Source organism: Dipodomys ordii, unplaced genomic scaffold (assembly GCF_000151885.1).
Source record: "Dipodomys ordii isolate 6190 unplaced genomic scaffold, Dord_2.0 Scaffold4, whole genome shotgun sequence".
In the NCBI taxonomy this organism is placed as follows: Eukaryota; Metazoa; Chordata; class Mammalia; order Rodentia; family Heteromyidae; genus Dipodomys; species Dipodomys ordii.
In genome coordinates, this window is record NW_012267220.1 from 33,329,334 (window position 1) to 33,347,298 (window position 17,965).

At 44.6% G+C, this 17,965-nt stretch overlaps 1 pseudogene; it reads left to right on the forward strand.

Moving 5' to 3' along the window:
• Nucleotides 1-17,417: 17,417 nt before the first annotated feature.
• Nucleotides 17,418-17,651, forward strand: LOC105992892 (annotated as a pseudogene).
• Nucleotides 17,652-17,965: the final 314 nt, after the last annotated feature.

A 17,965-nucleotide genomic window follows, 5' to 3' on the forward strand; every position in this document is an offset into this window, starting at 1 on the left:
TGAAAAGCCCCTGTCATGTGAAGTGAGAGCATAGTACCCACAGAGCTGTGGTGCTAGAGTTGGTGCTACCTGAGGAAGTGGCATGCATGGTAAGGCACTCTATCAGTGCCCCCTATTTGGTCAAGTTCAACTTAATACTGGCTGTGATAACAATCCAAAGCTTTCCTCATCTACAAGCCTACCCAAGGTGTGTCTCTGGATGAAGTGTTTTTCGACTTTGAGACTGGCTCTCCATATTCAGTCTAGGCTAGCCTTGAACTTGCAGTCCTCCAATCTTCTAAGTGTACATTGTTTAGTTTTCACCTGCATTTTCATCACTACTTCAGCTCTATCTTTGCAGTTCAATGGGAGGTGATTATACCTGTGACTAATTTCATGATGTGATAACAACTAGCTTAACCCACTCAGGAAGACCTGTGAGCCTCTGAAGACAGAGCTAGGCAGTACCTAGGAGCTACATCTAAGAAATGTCTACACTAGAATACTGTACTGGCTATTATTATTTTGTTTTGTGTTTATGCCTCTACTCCGTCCCTTAGCTCCTCCACTCAAGGCTGGTTCTCTAGCCACTTGAGCCATACACCTTCAATTCTGGCTTTTTGCTTGTTAATTGAAGATAAGTCTCACAAACTTTCCTTCCTAAACTGACTTTGACCTGTGATCCTGAGACCCCAGCCTCCTGAGTAGTGGGGATTACAGGCCTGAGTCCTCAGACTGGCCTTGTTATTTTTGAGGGAAGCTGGGAAGCAGGGAGGGGAGGAGAGAGAAGGGAAGGAATCCAGTAAGAAAGAAAAGAAGGAAATGGAATTCAGTTAGAGGAGAGAGAGAGTGCTCTCTCTCTCTCTCTCTCTCTCCTTCCCCCCCCCCTCTCGTGAACGTGGTAACACGAGGAATTCTCTCCCAGGGAGGGAGTGTTCCTAAGCCAAGTTTAGACCGCGGAAAACGTTTGCACTGCAGCCTGTAGGGAACGAGGCTGACGATCCATTAAGGAAAAGCCAGCGCAGGAGGACGGGTGGGGACTGGCCGGAAGCCCCGCGTGGAGAGCTTTAAATCCCGCGGGCGCCTGGCGGTGGGGGCGCCTCCCAGAGCCCACGTCGGGACATCGGGTCTCTCCTAGCCCCCGCCCAGGGACGCTTCCTGCCCGGCCTGTGGAACTGCAGCCAGAAGTCACAAAACTTCCTTCTCCTGGCGCCCAGCGCCCCGGCTGGCCTCCGCCAGCCCGTGTGGCCCCATCAGTGGAATAGAGGAGGCTCCGAGGCCACTGAGCCACCGAGGTAGGACCGATCTGCGGGCCAGCATGCGTGGTTAGGGCAGGGGTAAGGGGGGTCTGGACCCCGGTGTTTGGGTCACCTCCCTCCCTTTCCACCCTGGGGAAAGGCGTGCCTTGCCTTTGGTGGAATAAAAAATGAATGGACCAGAGCCTGGATGGTGCCCAGGCTTTGCTAGCCTATCCCACACCCTGCCAAGGACACCTGCCTGGGACGGGGGGGGGGGCAGGGAGGAGAGGGAGGACTGTTTATCCACCTGTGGCCCAGCCCTGGCAGGGCCCTGCAGCACCAGGGCTGTGGTGGGAGCTGGGAGAAGCCTCTGTCTGTGGCAGAGGCACCTGGTGCACCCAGAATCTGCCTGTGACCTTGGCTTCCTTAGCAAACGTGCTCCTGGCCGACTGTGGCTGAAGGCCTAGCCTTGGCAGTGCACCTGGTGGCTATTCCCCGGGGCCTTTTCTATCTGATTTTGTTGTTTGGTTTGGTTTTTAACATCCAGTCTTCTCTGGGCCTGAGTGTTGTCTTTGGCTAACACTCTACCACCTAAGCCATAGCTCTACTTCTGCTTTTTGTTTTGTGTTGTTGCTTTTGGTTTGTGTGTTTGTTTTCTGGCTAATTGGAGATATGAGTCTCGTGGGTTTTCTTGCCTTGGTCTGCTTCAAACTGCAATTCTCAGATCTCAGCCTCCTGAGCTGAGGGTTATTGGCATGAGCTACTGGCCCCCAGACTGGCCTGTATTTGTAGCACACATTTTGCTCCATTAGCCACACATTTGTCTTGCATTGGTCTCTGTCAGGCTAAATCAACGAGAGGAAGTTAATGAAACAGTCCGTGCTCGCTGGGGATCGTCATACAGCAAGGAACCTTTCTCAGAACTGACCCTGTGCCGGGCCACAAGTGGTAGGCATTATCAGCGGTCTCATTTTGCCCTGAGGCTGTAGGCACAAAGGCTAAAGGCAAAAGAGGGAGTTGAACTCAGGCCCCATGGAGTCTGTGCTGCTAGACTCAGGAAACAGGAAGACTGGAGTTTGAATCGGGGCCTCCGCATTGGTAAACTGGATGGCTTTAGAGAATTGCTTCTCAGTCTTTTGGCAAAGAGTAGGTCTAAACAATTGCCCTCTGTCTCAGTTTCCTCATCTATAAAACTGGCTGATAAGTCTGCCTCCTTGCATGCCCCACTCCCCCCAGTTTCTATGGTGTGTAGTTCAACTGTTGAAGGGCCTCTTCTGAGAAGATCCAGAGTTCTGGGGTGCCAATAGTGCCTTTTTGAAGGAGTGGGGTCAGAACTTGGAGCTTTGCACTTGCTATGCCATTTAAGCCTTGTTCCCAACCTTTTTGCTTTGTTTTTTAGAGAGATGTTTACCTCCCTGGGTTGGTGTAGACCATGATCTTCTAACCCACGCCTCCCTCTGTAGTACCACTCTAACCCCATATCTAATAGGGCCTTGTTAGGATTTGGACATTCTATAAGAGATGTTAACACATGACTGAGCTTTAGAAAAGCAGGGTTTGGTCATATGTCACTTAGGAAATGCATTTCACTGGGCAGTGATGATTCGTGCCTGTAATCCTAACTACTCAGGGGGCTGGGAAGGTGGCTCAGTGGTAGAGTGCTTGCCTTGCATGCATGAGGCCCTGAGTTCGATTCCCCAGCACCACATAAGCAAAAAGAAAAAAAGCCGGAAGTGGTGCTGTGGCTCAAGTGGTAGAGCGCTAGCCTTGAGCTGAAGAGCTGAGGGACAGTGCCCTGGCCCAGAGTTCAGGCCCCACGACCGGACTCCCCCCCCCCCAAAAAAAAATCCTAACTACTCAGGAGGCTGAGATCTGAGAATCACAGGTTGAGGCCAGCTCAGTCAGGAAGACTGAGACTCTTGTCTCCAATTAACCACTCACAAGCTGGAAGTAGAGCTGTGGCTCAAGTGTTAGATCACTAGCCTGGAGCAAAAAGCTCAGGGACATCGCATATGCCCTGAGTTTAAGCCCCAGCTGATAGCAAAAACAAAAAGAAATGCTTCTTAAATGTGATGTCAGCAGCTCCATGTGGCTCTTTGAAATGATTCTGGGGAGAGGCTCAATAGTGCACTATGCATGTTCCAGACTCCTTTCCTCTTCCTCCCTCCTTTCCTCTTCCCCCCTCTCCCCTCTCCTCCCCTCATGTGCGTACACTGGCACAAGCACATGTGCAGTTAGTTAGAGGCAAGAGTCTCAGTCTCGGAACTTCTACCTGGGCTTGTTTAGAACCATGATCCTCAGAGCTCAGCCTGAATAATTAGGATTAGAGGTGTGAGCCACCAGCACCAAGCTTCAGCTTCTTTTTTCACTTCGAAGCCCTATCTCACTTGTGTGTTGAAGTTCCCAGTTGTAAGAGAAATGTTCATTTGCAGAAATACTGACCTGGGACAGAGTGGTATTTTGACTAGACTGAAAATAACTGCTTCTGTACAGTTGATTGGCAGATGGATTGCTAGCTTACCCTGTCTCCACTCTGCATTGGCCCTTCCCTTGCCTCCTCTAGTAATCATCAGCCCCAGGGAGTCCACTGGAGGCAGCCTGGCTGGCAGGCTCAGGAAGCCAACTCTTCCCTTTCAGACATCCTGTCCTGTAATGTGGGGACATACAAAGGATAGCACCCTGGAGAGCATATATGATAACCTGGCCTCCTGTGCAGTCTTCTCTCACAGGGCCTTTCTGGGAGGAGTTTCCAGTTACAGTCTGAGCAGTGGTTAGAGTAGCTTGTTAAAGATCTCTGCTAATGATAGCAAGTTACTTACTTGTAATACATAGGTTAGTGCATGAGTGGGCATGGTCCCCACTCTGCTGGTGAGGTATCTAAAGAAAGAGACTCTAATAAGTGGCCTATCCATGAGCACTCATCCAATTAGTGGTGACTGTGAGAAGGGATACCCCAGTCCCCTGAGTCTCAGCCACAGGGCCTTGAATACTTGGGCAGCCTTGTTTGACAGAAGTAAGAAGGATTTAGGGTCTTTTGTGTATTTTGGCAGAGGATGCTGCTGAGGAAAGGCTGGGAGGAGCAGGGTCACAGGGCCAGGACAGAATGTTCTGTGGAAGGAAGTGTACTGCTATGAATAAGTGGGGTTCAGGCTGTTTTCCATGTGGCATCCCTCAGACTTCATGGATGAGATGATGTCACTAAGTAATTAATGATTGAACCAGTGCTTAGGCTTGAACTCAGTGCCTGGGCATTGTCACTTTTTTGCTTAAGGCTAGCTCTCTACCACTTGAGCATAGCTCCACTTCTGGGTTTTTGGTGGCTAACTGGAGTAAGAGTCTCACAGATTTTCCATGCTTGGGCTGGCTTCAAATCTCAATCCTCAGATCTCCACCTGCTGAATAGCTAGGATTACAGGCCTAAGCCACCAGGTGAGATGGTGTCATGTTATTCTGCATTGCTGAGGATGGGACTTGGGGCCTCCCGCATGTTCCACAAGTGCTCATCCCCAGCTCATAAGTGCTCACCTGCTCCAGGATGGTTCAGTGTAATGAGAGTGCACCATCTAGCTGCTCACACACATCCCAGCTCTGCCACACATCAGCCAAAATCATCCTGGGCACATAACAAGAACAGAAAGTATCCTGCTTTTGTTCTTTTTCTTTCTTTTTCATTTTTCTTTTTTCAGTGAGCAAATGCTGTCGACCAGGCATCATATCTATTTTTTTTTTTTTGGGTCCGGTTCTGGGGCCTGAACTCTGGGCCTGGGTGCTGTCCCTCAGCTCTTCAACTCAAGGCTAGCACTCTACCACTTGAGCCACAGCGCCACTTCTGGCTGTTTTCTTTTTGCTTATGTGGTGCTGAGGAATAGAACCCAGGACCTCTGGCATGCAAGGCAAGCGCTCTACCACTGAGCCACCTTCCCAGCCCCATCATATCTATTTCTATATGGAAGATATAGCTTAGTTTTTGTAAATAATGAGGTTATGACTTATACAAAAGGATTTTGTGGCCCTTGCAAAGAACAAATTTCTGGATTAAATTAATAATGATCTCAGATTGGGGATGGCATTCCATACTTGCCTAGCATAGTTGGGGTCTTGAGTTCAATCCTTAGCATGGGTATAGAAAGTGAGCTTAAGGATTTATCCCCACCTTTAAAAAAGGCCTGGAGATAAATCTTAGTGAAGGAATGCTTGCCTAATGTAGACAAGGCTATAGGTTCAACTTCAGTACACAATATTGATACATAGATACAAACTCAAGTATAAATATGTTTATACTTTATGCATTTATTATATATACTATAGTATGACATATACATTACATATTTAGTATATAATATCTAATATAACATGTACATTATAGATGTATAATATATGTTAGATGCTATATATCCATTTTTATAGTACATAATATACATTGTATAATTATATACTATATTTTTATATTTATATATTGCACATATCTTTCAAAAATACATATATATGTATCTTGAAATTGGCATGTATCAGTTTGTCAAGTGGACACATACATATATGCTCAGGGCAGATATAAATCCATGACTGCAGCTCCTCATGGCCCAGCCTTGGGAGAGGCACTCCCTGTATGTGATTTTATGTGGGTGGTCCCCAGGACTGTTTGTCAGGGAATTCTGTAATTTCTCCAATTGCTCATGAGGATGGCCACGTTTGGAGAAGGTAGCAATGTCCACAGAGATACATGGCTGTGTGTCCTGAATTGGCATTCTAACTCAAGACTGTTTTATCTGATATTAGAATTCTAGTACCCCTGCTCTTCCCAGACTTAAGCCACTTCTGTTGGTCTGAGGAGTACTGAGCATGAAAGTTGAAGGAGGGAGCATAGATTCCAGGCACCAAGACTTAAACGGGACTCTCATAAGCATTTGAGAGAAGGGCCAGGAGATGCTAAGGTACCTGACAATAGATATATGGTGTCAATGCTTCTAAGCAAGGTCAGGCCAGTGGAGATAAAACAGTGAGGCAGGTTGTCTTCCTAACCCTCTCCATGCTCTCTTGAGGTTTCCCTAGATCTAGGGATTTTTTGTTCCTTCCTTTAGGGATCTTGGTCACCGACAAGACAGACAGCGTCCCATCTCTAGTCTTCTGCTGAACCCCATTCCCATATCTCCTCCGACTCCCAGAACCCAAAATGATCTTCTTATTACTTTTGTGAAACTGAAACTTCAGAAGCTCTTATTGTAGTCATGAGGGATATATCCTGAAGCTTCCAGAAGTATAAACCCTATGTGCCCAGTACATACACACACTTAGTGTCTCCTCCACCTTACCATGACTGTAATAAGTACTTCTGCACTGTGGCAATAACTTTTGCAGTTTGTAGCAGCAAAACTTGCTGGATTTTTTAATTCTTGGGGTGTGTGTGTGTGTGTATGTGCATGTGCATGCACGCATACATGCAAGTGCATGTGTGAATGCACAGGTCACAATGGGTCTTCAAGGTAGAGCCTTGGCTTCTTTTATTCATGACTGTCTGTCACTTGGAATACAACTCTATTTCCAGCTTTTTGGTGGTTAATTGAAGATGAGTCTCATAGACTTTTCTGTCTAGGTTAGTTTTGAACCATGGTCCTCAGATCTGTCTCCTGAATAGCTAGAATTATAGCCGTAGCTGATGGCTTGTCTCTGAGTGCTCAGCCTTTGTCCTTTCCTTCCTAACGGCCCCTCCCACTCAGCTTTCAGCCTCTCTAACTCCCACTCCTCTTCCTTCCTCATCCTTTAAATTACTGGGTGATCTTCAAACACACATTACCAAATGTGGGTGTATTTATACCAAGAATCAAACCATTTCACTGGAAACAAATGACAATGGAATTTAGAAATGAGAAAATTGAGAAGGGATTTTCAGGCTCTCTTTAGGCCTCCTTCTCACCTCCAAATCATACCCTACAAAGCAATGCTTACTTGGGGCCCATCAGTAATTATGGAAAGTCCTTGTATAATGACTAGGAGTTGGGGGAGGAAGGGAGGAAACCCTGTTGTGTATGAAAGACCGCATAGGACACATGGCACTGGAGATAACAGAAGAAAAGAAAGGCTTTGACACTATATTTGCAGCCCTAGAGGGGCAATGAGGATACAGTTCTTATTCTTACCTTCTTTTTATGTATTTATTGTCAGTCATAGGGCTTTAACTCGGGGCCTAGGCACTGTTCCTGAGCTTTTCTGCTCAAGGCTAGCGCTCTACTACTTTGAGCCACAGCTCCATTTCTGGTTTTCTGGTGGTTAATTGGAGATATGAGTTTCATGAACTTTCCTACCTGGGCTGTCTTTGAACTGCAATCTTTAGGTCTCAACCTCCTGAGTAGCTAGGGATAGCTAGGATTATAGGTGTGAGCCACTGGTGTCCGGCTCTCATTCTCTTTTTTTTTTTTCTTGCCAGTCCTCGGTCTTGAACTCAAGGCCTAGTTGCTGTTCCTGAACTGATTCTGATCAAAGCTAGCATTCTACCACTTGAACAACAGTGCCACTTCTGGCTTTTTCAGAGTAGTTTATTGGAGATGAAGAGCTGGGCTGGTTTTGAACCAAGATCCTCAGATTTCAGCCACCTGAGTAGCTAGGATTACAGGTATGAGACATTGGTGTCCAGCTGAAAGAAAATTATGCCAGTACTGGGGCTTGAACTCAACCTGGTTGCTGTCCCTTAATTGTCTTTTCTTTTGTTGTGTGCCAGTCCTCGAACTTGAACTTAGGGAACTGGGTGCTGTCCCTGAACTTTTATGCTCAAAGCTAGTGGCTACCACTTTGTGCCACAGCACCATTTTCAGTTTTTTGGTATTTAACTGAAAAGTCTCATGACTGCCCTGCCAGGGCTAGCTTTGAAACATGATCCTCAGATCTCAGCCTCCTGAATAGCTAGGATTACAGGCATGAACCACACCACCAGTGGTCAGCTTATAAGAGGGTATTTTGTTGCTGTTGTTGTTTTTTATTACTGTGGGTCCTGGGGCTTGAACTCAGGGTCTGGGTATTGTGCCTGAGCTTTTGTTTGATCAAGACTATGTCTCAACCATTTGAGCCACAGCTCCACTTTCTATTGATTTTTATTTTGCACATGGCTAGTGCTTTACCACTTGAGCTACATATCCACTTCTGGCATTTTGCTTGTTAATTGGAGGCAATATATTTCCTGCCCAAACTGTCTTCAAACTGCATCCTCAGAAGTCACCTCTTTAGAAGCTAGGTTTACAGGTGTGAGCCACCAGCATCTAGCTTCTATTTTTAAACAGAGATTCTAGGGAGATCCTAGCAGACAGGAAAAGTCAGACAGGAAACAAAACAAAATACCCCAAGGCAACAAGGGAGGATTCAGCTCCCTTATTATGCAACTTAGGACTCTCCTGGATCCTTGGAACTTTCCATGGTTTAACTTTCTGGCTAATTATTACCATCTGTGTGGTTGCTGGCAGCTGACTGCTGTGGCTGGCAGGCCTTTGCTTGACTTCTTGCTGGCCAGCCTGAGGTCTACACCAGCTGTAGCCAGCTGCTGAGGTGCTCTGGGGTCTTAAGGAAGTGTGCCCACTGTCTGTTGGCCAGCTGATGGGTAAGTGACTTGCCTTCTCTGCTTCCTGGCCTCTTAGAGTCGGCTCTCAGAATAGGCCTGCTTTTCCTGGCTATCTTTTCCAGCATGCTTGTGACGTGTGAATAGGGTGCATGTGGGCACAGTTTGCTCCTCCCCCAGAGGGGCTCAACAGCAAGCACACATTGCACGCTCGTGCAGATGCTAATATGTACGTAATGGAAAATGGCCTGGATGGACTTCAGGAAATAAGCAGCTGTCAGGACGTGAGGCTCACATCAGCCTAGTTTGGGAAGGCATTTAGTAGGTTTCCAGAATCATAGGCATTACAGCTGAGAAGGATCTTGGAGACTCTCCATTCTAAACCCTTCACAGCTGAAGAGAAAAAGACCTAGAGAGATAGTGAGACACGAAGGCCACAAAACAAGGGGCCCTCGATGTCACTAAGCCAAATGGTGTGTGTCACAGCCCTGAGAAGGAATTAAAGGTACAGGGCTGTTGGGTATAGCCATTTGTCCTGCTAGCCCACTCTCTACCCTTCATTTGGCTTTGTGCCCAGGCCTCAATGTCTAGGGGAAGGAAGGTGAGCTGGGTTCCCTCAGCAGCTCTTATTAGGCAGCTGGCCTCCCTAGTAGGCTCTCTTCCTCTTTCCCTCTTAGGCCAAGGAAATTACCGGGTCTCCCCTCTGTACAGCTCTGGGGTTCTTTACAATTTTATTTGTTATATCTCAGACAATCCCTTTGCAAACAATCCTTTTATTAAACTCTGAAATTGGAGCATTTTACTTCCTAGGCTCAGGACACATGACTGGCTTTATTAGAGAAGAGGAAATTTTTGTGTTACTTTTCTATCGCTAGGATGAAATATTTGTGGTCAATCAATTTCAAGGAAGAAATACTTATTTTGGCTCACAGTCCCTGGTCCATGGTGTGCTGGCTCCATTGTTTTGGATGTGTGGTGAGACAGGATGGATGGAGAGGAATGCATGGTAGGGCAGAGCTACTCACATGGCAGCTGAGAACCAAAAAGAGAAAAAGAGCCAGAGTCCCATAATTCGCTTCAAGTCCATATACCCAATGATCTAACTTCTGTTAGGCTCTACCTCTTAAAGTTTCCACCACATTCTAATAGAACCAGAGGCTGATGACCAACTTCTTACCATGTGGGTCTTTAGAGGACCTTTGAGATCCAAGACAATCAAATTTAGGAAGAAGGAATATTAGTTTCCTGTGGGCATACTATAGTAACGAAGACCATCAATTGGATGGTTTTTTTTAAATTTTTATTTGTGAACATACTGTACAGAGGAGTTACAATTACATGGGCAGGATAATGCGTACATTTCTTACCAAGCATTGCAGCCTCCTCCTTTGTTTACCCTTCACATCCCTTCCCAGCCTCCCCCCTGCCCCCCAATCCCAATCCTTCTCCTTCCCCTCCTTCCCCCCCCCTCCCCGCACGGACGTTGTAAAGCTCGTTTTGGACATGACAACTTGTACTTCTCATTGTTGCAACAGGTCCACCTGTATCCTTAAACAACTGGTTTTTCCCCATCTCCTCCACAAGTTATACTGACATCAAATATAGTGAAAGCAGGGGTTATACTGTGGGGGAGGGACATACAAAGCAACAAAGAGATAATCTTATATATGCATTAGAAACACATGCATGAAAGAAAAAACATTAAAATACACATCTAACGGTTCATTTTCCTGACATCACATTATCTGACCTTTTCCGCTTGACTCATACATATACTAAATATTACAAATAAGGGAAACCATGGGACCTATGTTTCTTTGGGCCTGGCTTACTTCACTTAATATAATTTTTTCCAAGTTTTTCCATTTCCTAACAAATGTGGCAATGTCATTCTTTCTGATGGAGGCATAGAATTCCATTGTGTATATATACCACATTTTCTTGATCCATTTATCTACTGAGGGGCATCTGGGTTGGTTCCATATCTTAGCTATGGTAAATAATGCTGCAATAAACATAGTTGTGCTGGTAGCTTTAGTATGGTCTTGTTTGTACACATTTGGGTAAATGCCCAAAAGTGGGATTGCTGGGTCATAGGGGAGTTCTATGTGAAGTCTTTTGAGGAACCTCCATACTGCTTTCCAAAGTGGTTGAACAAGTTTACATTCCCACCAACAATGAAGTAAGGTTCCTTTCTGTCCACATCCCCTCCAGCATCTGTTGTTGTTAGAGTTCTTGATTTTTGCCGTTCTAACTGGAGTGAGGTGATATCTCAATGTTGTTTTGATTTGCATTTCTTTTATGGCTAGGGATGTTGAACATTTCTTCATGTGACTATTGGCCATCTTTCTTTCTTCTTCAGAGAAGTTTCTTTCTTCTTCAGAGAAGTTAATTGGATGGTTTTAAGTAATATAAATTTAGTCTTCACATTTTAGGTCAGAAATCCAAATTGGGCTTAATTGGCATGGGCAGGGCTGCACTCCCTGGAGAGGCATGTGATAACCTTTCTTTGCCTCTGGCCTCTCTGTGTTTCTAATGGCTGGCAGCATTTCTTGGTTTGCAGCCACATCCTTTTAATACTTACCAGTGTGGTCACATTTGCCATCTTCTGTATAAGCTTCTGCTTCTCTTTTATAAGGATACTTGAGAGTATGATTTTTGAAAACTTTTAAGAACATTCTTCCATTATCAGCCATTATAGTTTAATTAACAATATTTTCATAGCATGGCCATATATCCAGTACACATACATATTTCTTTGGTTGGCCCACAAAATATTATTCTTAAATTATTTTTCAAATTAATTTTTCATTAGGGTTCATTTTATGAACCCACACAGAAAATCCACAATAATCTCCATCTGAAAAAAATCTTGATTTACATTAGTAAATAAGGTAACACAAATAAGATACATTGTTCTAAATAAAAAATTCGGGCCTGATATCTTTGGGGGTAGAGCAGAACAAATGTACAGGAGAAATTCTTCCAAACAATTCTAATGATATAAAAGTATCTCTGGGAAACATGCATTATTTTATTCATTCATTTTTCTTTGTTTGCTGTACTCAGGCTTGAACTCAAAGCCAGGATATTCTCCCTTAAGTTTTTTGTTTTTTGGGTTTTTTTGGTCATGATGCTTGAACTCAGGGTCTAGGTGCTATCCCTGAGCTTTTTCACTCAAGGCTAGTGCTCTACCACTTTGAGCCATAGCTCCTCTTCCAATTTTCTGGTGGTTAATTGGAGATTAGTCTCATGGACTTTCCTGCCCAGGCTGGATTACAAACTGCAATCCTCAGATCTCAGCATCCTGAATACCTAGGATTCTAGGTGTGAGCCACCAGTGCCTGGCTCCCTCAGCTTTTTTTAAATTCAAAGCTGGTGCTCTTTCACTTAAACTGTAGCTCCACTTTTGGTTGGTGATTGATTAGAGATTAGAGTCTCAAGGACTTTTCTAACCCAGCCAGCTTTAAACCATGGTCATCAGATCCCAGCCTGTTAGTAGCTAGGATTATAGGCGTGAATGCAAACCTGCATTCTTGAAGATGCTTTTCAACTCCTAGACCCTCTAATTCTCATTGGACCTGGCAGCTGGATATTACCATGACACAGTCCCGTGATTCCCTGCCAACTAATTATTACCAAGCAAAATACCTAGGGAGACAAGATGGTAGGTCCCATGATGGGGGCACAAAATTGGAGAAAGCTCAGTACAGGGACATTTAGGGTATGGAATTCAGTAGACTTAGAGAGTTAAATCCTATACCATAAAAAGTTGCAGAGCCAGGTGCCAGTGGCTTACACCTATAATCCTAGCTAGTCAGGAGGCTGCAATCTGAGGACTGCAGTTCTAAGCCAGCCCAGGCAGGAAAGTTTGTGAGACCCTTACCTCCAATGAATGCTTAGAAAACCAGAAGTAGTGCTATGCCTCAAAGTGGTAGAGCACTAGCCTTGAGCTAAAGAGCTGAGGGATGGGGCCCATGCCCTGAGTCCAAGCCCCATGACTGACCAAAACAAAAAAAAATGGCAGGTCCTCAGAAATTATGGCTGTATCTCTATCTTTTATAGGTGAGGCCTGGAAAAGGGAGTTCTCTTATTCACAGTTGGCCAATAATTGGCACAAGACTAAAGTAGAAATCTTAGGTCCCAGTTTTTCCACGGTGCCTCTCATCATGATGACTGATTGACTTAGGCCAATGCTATGCAGAGGGCCAGTTCACAATGAGATAAGGTGCCTTCAAGAATCCAGACCAACACATTGCTTCCTTCACTGAGACAGCCTTGCTATAAAATGAGTCATCAGGACTAAATAAGCACTTAGATAATATAAGGACTAAATAGGCACTTAGATAATATACATTCAGCCACAGGCCCCTCACAGCATCACAGAGAGAGGTGATAGTCTCTGGCTAGACCACAAGTAAGAGAATCACTTCGCTGGTGAGTGAGCAAACCTGTCCTTCAAATGAGTGACCATCATAGAGCAATGGGATCCCGCTGCACAGATGATGTGTAGACAGGAAGTCCAGATGTGGAGCCAGTCTTTAGGAGGAAGAGCAGCAGTCCAGAGGGCTTCCACAGTAGCTGACTCCTGAGCATCATTTTTATGAGCACTGAAAGAGAAAGTCTTTCAGGAAGTACCTGCTGTCATGGCACCACCCTCATACAAAGCATCATTTCTACCATGTGTCACAATCCAAGAAATGTGTGAAAAGCTCAGATTTTTCTGCCTAAAATAAGAGAAACCACGAGGGGGCACACATTAGTATGCTTGCAGAACTTTCATATGGAAGGGAAGTAGCTCGAGTCTGAATTTAATAGAATTTTGAGTGACTGCAGTGTTTCTAGCTATTATTCTAGGCATTGAGAGGTAGTTGTGGGCAAGACAAGAGAATCTCTTGGGTCTCATGATAGCAGTAGTTATGAGAAAATAACACAAATTTGTATAATTTCAGAAAGAACTAAGACAAGAAATAGGGAATGCATGCTGGGTGAGTTTGGGAGGTGCTGGTTCAGACTGCATCATTAGAAAAGTACTCCTCAAGCTTATAGTTTGTGCTACAGAGAGCTGCCACAGGAAGTCCTTGAGTAGGCAAGATCTACCAGAGATCTGCCAAGGGTCACTCAATAAAAGGGGAAGCTTTCCAACACTGTGACAAAATACCTGAGCTAAATCAACTTAGAGGGACACAGGGTTATTTTAGCTCTTGGTTTCATAGGTGTCAGTTCATGGTCACTTAGGCTGTTGTTTTAAGGCTGCCATGCATCAGTACCTTGTGACAGGAGCAATGTTCATTCCACAGCTATACACTTCAGTCAAAATTCCCTTTTCTAGGCCTTACCTGTAATAGATAGTGATACAGCCATTATTTCCGAGGACCTGCCACTTTCTTGTTTTGGTCAGTCATGGGGTTTGAACTCAGGGCATGGGTCCTGTCCCTTAGCTCTTTAGGTCAGGGAGGGAGGAAAAGAGGGAAGGAAGAAAAAAGACTTGATGTCCACTTGTCCACCAGCAGGTTTTGGCATAGTCTCTCCATTGTGAAATGGCAGAACACGCAGTGAAGCCAAAAGGCTGGCAGGAAGCAGGACGGCCTAGGCTCCAGGAAGCTGTTTACTATATGAGGTTTGGGAATTAAAATCAGTATTCATAGTTCCTTATGCAAAAATAGCATCATGCATATTTCTTAAAATGCTCCTGTTTTCTGGCTAAAACTAACAAGATGAGGGAGCCTTCAAATGCTACCGAAAGAACTAAACATTCAGAGCAACTCTCTAGAGAGAAGCAAAGCTGAAGCTTGTCCGTAGAGGTCATGTAAAAACCTTGATCATTTATTTTAGGATATTCAGAACCAGAAAGAACTGCCAACTTAAAAGAAAACAAAAACCAAATACCACAACAGGCTTTGTGCCTGAAACAGGTTGAGTAACAGGGAGAATACACATGGGAAGAAGACAACGGCACAGCTGCTCTGTCTTTGGCAGTCTGCAAGTTTCCCATCTTCCTGAAGAGAAAGCAGCATGGCACTGGGACAACCACAGCTGCCCATGGAAACCCAGGGCCACCATGAGCACAGATAAGGATGGTGGAAAATAAATCTCTCCCTTGTCAGCTGTGGCTGCTAGTTTCTGCTTTCTCAGGTTCCTGTGGGGAACACTTCAGTCAAAGGTTGAAAAATGACTTCAGTCATTTTTCTTACTTGTGGTTACTTGTTTTATTTTGTGTCTATGCTGGTACTTGGACTTAAACTCAGGGCCTGGGCATTCTCCTTTAGCTTATTTTGCTCAAGGCTGATGCTCTAGCACTTGATCATCAGCTCCACTTCTGGCTTTTTGGTGGTTAAATGGAGCCTCACAAATTTTCCTGCCCAGACAGGCTTCAAATTGGGATCCTCTATAGATTTTAGTCTTTTGAGTAGCTAAAATTACAGGTGTGAGCCACTGGCATCCAGTTCAGTCACATAGTTTTGACTTCTGTTCAGCTCCTGGATTCAGACTGTTATGGATATCATAATCATGTTCTTCAACACTGGGGATCTAACATGGTGTGGGAAACAGTAGCAAGTACCCCTGACTCCAGGAAGGGCTCCAATCCTTCCTCTAAAACCTAGTAAAGCACGAGATGGCCTAGCAGGAACTTGGGGTGACAGTGAGAAACAGAATACTAAGATCACCTGAGCCAAAGCAGGCCAAAGAAACCGCTAGGATCATGTATAAATCCCACCCAATGTAGGAATTGTCTCAAGATTTCAAGATTAGCTGACCTCTGCTTGGAATAATCAAAGATATTTCTGACTGACATATGTACAATACTTAGATCCTTCCCTAAGAATGGATTTAGCAACCCAGCTTCACAAGGAGGTTAACTGATCACCTGTCCTATAGCATGTTACCCAGGAGGGTCTGTCTTAGCTTTGTAGCTGAGATGAGTCTTCTCAGCAAGCCCTACCAAGGCTGAGCAAGGCAGGAGTATAAAGTCTTGGACATTTTTTGCCCAGCCTAAGATTCCTCCCTTGGGCTCTCTACAGGGCTAGCAGAGACTTTGTCAGACCTGTATTTTAACCTGAAAGTTTTCTTGCCCAATCTCTTTCTTTCCTGCTATAGTTTGAATGTAGAAAGTTGCCCAAAGATCCACGGTGCTATGGAAGGTGACAGAATCTTTAAGAAATGGAGCCCATAGTACTCTACCTGACTTAAGTAACTGTAATCCCTCTGTACATCCTCTTTATATTAACAATTAAAAGAGGGGGAACCTAATTGAAGAAGGTTAGATCGGGGGGGGGTCTGCTCTTGAATGACTATATTAAGAACTCAGTCCTTCTTGTTTTCTTTCCTTTCTCTTTTTTCTTTTCTTTTTTTTCTGGTGCTGGTTCTAGGGCTTGAACTCAGGGCCTGAGTACTGGCACTTAGCTTTTCCACTCAAGGCTGGCAATCTACAACTTGAGCCACACCTCCACTTCTAGTGTTTTGGTGGCTAATTGGAGATAAGCTTCTCCTGCCCAGGCTAGCTTCAAACCTTGATTCTCAGATTTCAGCCTCCTGAGTAGCTAGGATTACAGGTATGAGCCACTAGCACCTGACTGGAAGTCAAGTCATAGTGATAAAACCTTTCCCACCCTCCCAACCCCAGGACTAGAAAGTAAGGTTGGAATCCATGTTTAAAAACACAAAAGTTGCCTTAGGTCACTAACTGCAAAATTAAATGCAACCTCAAAAAAGTACTGAGTTTATATTCTTTTTTAAATTTACGTTATTATTATTATAAAGATGATGTACCGAGGGAATACAATTACACGAGTCAGGTAATGAGTATATTTCCTTTTATATAATGTCTTCTGTTCCCTCTCTCCCAGTCCCTTTCTCCCATCTCCACCCATGAGTTGCATAGTTCATTTTCATTAGTGTCCAATAAGCTACATTGCTGTGCTTTTTCACCCTTTTTCCTTTGAGTAGAATTTATATTTTAAAAACATTTGTGGTAACTGAGTCCAAGATGTTTGAGTTATAGGCAGGTTCTGCCTCACCAATGCCTGAACACAATAGCCTGCACTTAAAAGGTCAATTATTATTATTATTTTGGTCCGGTCGTGGGGCCTGAACCCTGGGCTGTCCCTCAGCTCTTCAGCTCAAGGCTAGCGCTCTACCACTTGAGCCACAGCGCCACTTCCAGCTTTTTTCTTTTTTGCTTATGTGGTACTGAGGAATCTAACCCAGGGCCTCACGCATACAAGGCAAGTGCTCTACCACTGAGACACCTTCCCAGCCCCCAGCTTTTTTTTTTCCTGCTTATGTGATGCTGAGGAATTGAACCCAGGGCCTCAAGCATGCAAGGCAAGCGCTCTACCACTGGGCCACCTTCCCAGCCCTGATTATTTTTTAAGTAATAAAAAGCACCCAGAGGGCCAGGCACTGATGGCTCACACCTGTCATCCTAGCTACTCAGGAAGCTGAGATCTAAGCATCACAGTTTGAAGCCAGCCTGGATAGGAAAGTCTATGAGACTCTTATCTCCAATTAACCACACAAAAACTGGAAGTGGCATTGTGGCTCAAAGTGGTAGAGCACTAGCCTTGAGCAAAAGAGCTCAGGGACCCAACCGGCTTGGAGCCAACCAGAATTCTACCCCTGCCAACGTCCTCTTGGGAGCCACCAGGCCTCCAGTCAAGATGAGTGATAAGCCAGACATAGTCTAAAGTGGAGAAGTTTAACAGATCAAAACTGAAGAAAACTAATACAGAGGGAAAAAAAAAACTCTTTCTTCAAAGGAAACTATCCAGCAGGAGAAAGAGTGTGATCAAACATCCTAAAATGCAGATTGCCTCTCAAGAGCAAACTTCAACATCACCGGACATTCTTGCTTAATTTAGGCTTATTTCTGTAAAATTATGTGTTTGTGGAGACTTGAGGCACCTATAGATGGTTTCTCTTCTATGTTCCCTGGCTAAAAGGTCAACTGTAGCCAATGTCCCCTTAAATTTGTTCTTAAAGTGAAATTTCAGATGGTAGATGGCATGCTGTCAGTAATCTCACGATTGATGACCTTTGTGGGTGTGGTCCTTGTGCCCTCTATGGAGTGAGTCAGTTTAACTTACAATGAATGAGTGCCTTCTGCTTATTAATCCTTTGTAGTCTCTTAATTTTCATTTATAATAAAGCATTAAAAATATAAAAAAGAGCTCAGGGACAGTGCCCAGGCCCTGAGTTCAAGCCACAT